General features: G+C 41.2%; 1 protein-coding gene across 1 annotated transcript in view; it reads right to left on the bottom strand.

Moving 5' to 3' along the window:
• Window positions 1-1,353, bottom strand: part of LOC140273958 (sphingosine kinase 1-like) — a 176,925-nt gene that overhangs the window by 134,514 nt on the left and 41,058 nt on the right. The gene's annotated exons all lie outside the window — the stretch shown is intronic.

Raw genomic sequence — 1,353 nt, 5'->3', positions numbered from 1 at the left:
ATAATGTATTTACCTCTTTGAAACTGAAGTTTGGGCGTCATTCCGGTTGAAATGTATGTGCCATTCATTTGTCTTTGGCAGTGAAGACTGTGAACTATAAAAGACGGGAGAACACATAGTCATAAAAGTCATAAAAGTTACATTAACCAGTGGAGACGCTTTGGTGGGCATCCACCATGATTTGCTCTGATCTCAACAAGGGTTTGCTTTTCAAGACCTCTTGCTTGATGCAGTGCCGTCAAAGTTGGAGGTGTCTTCTTCACGTGTAACGGTGGAAATAAAGGTCACTCCACCTCATCAAGTCAATGCCTTCTGTCTTTTTGGAAAATCTATTCCAGCCACAAGAGTGCACAGTTGAGAAAGGTGAGACTGTAGAGGGAGAAGCAACGTCCACACGGAGACAAATTGTGGTGGGTTTAACGCAAGCTTTTAATCCAAGAAACGGACATTTGGAGTCCAGTTTGAAATTCCAGGCCAGTGACTCTAACATGTCTGTTGTTGTACTTAGTTGATGAAAGATTGACTTTAAAAAAAAAAAAAAAAAAAAAGCCTAGACACCTGTCTCTTTTAAATTACATTACATTTTATGCACATTTTATCCTGGAGACCCTCAGGTCAAACATCAATCAGGTCAATGATGCCCACATTTGACTGGCGTTACATGAAGAGTGCTTCTCTCAAGGGAATGTCATGTTTGAAATGAAGCAGGAAGCAGACTTTAAGCTTGTAACTCCCCAGGACTAAATCACTTCTGTTTCGCTCCCTTTCCCTCCACTGTCTCCGCTTTTGTTTTTCATAAACCACTTTTTCATTCCTCCTGACAGAGTCACCTTTGGCTTTCTAGTGACAGTCAGTCAATAAACGAACGATACCCACCAGGGGAGAAGAACAAAGGAGTTAAAGGTGTACCAGTAATAGTTCTGCTGTTGTCTTCCTCTGATCCTTTAAGAACCGTTGAGTCCCTCTGACATGTCTGCGCGGTGTGACATATTTGTGTCACACACTAAAAATGAGGCAGCGTAAGAACACTAAACCTTCCTATCACAAGGCAAAATGTACAGAGAAAAGTAGAAGATGAGACAAATAAGATGAGTGGAACTGGAGTGCTGTCATGAGATCGGAGCGAAAGAATTGACAAGATAAAGGACAAGAAACACTAAAATATGGGTTACAGCAAAAAGAAGTCACCAAAAAAAGAAAAAAGAACAGGGGGGACCGGAATACTGATGAAAGATTACCAGTGAGGAAGCAGTGTGTCAACTGCTCAAATGAGATTAACAGTACAAAAAAAAACAAAAAGCAGAGAAAGCAGCAAGGGAAGGTGTGCAAGCTGTGACATCGGTGCTTTTCACT

This window comes from Leuresthes tenuis, unplaced genomic scaffold (assembly GCF_036924035.1).
Source record: "Leuresthes tenuis unplaced genomic scaffold, fLeuTen1.0.hap1 SCAF_17, whole genome shotgun sequence".
Classification (NCBI taxonomy): Eukaryota; Metazoa; Chordata; class Actinopteri; order Atheriniformes; family Atherinopsidae; genus Leuresthes; species Leuresthes tenuis.
The sequence above is the reverse complement of the archived record's forward strand: the minus strand, read 5'-3'. Positions and strand labels throughout refer to the sequence as shown.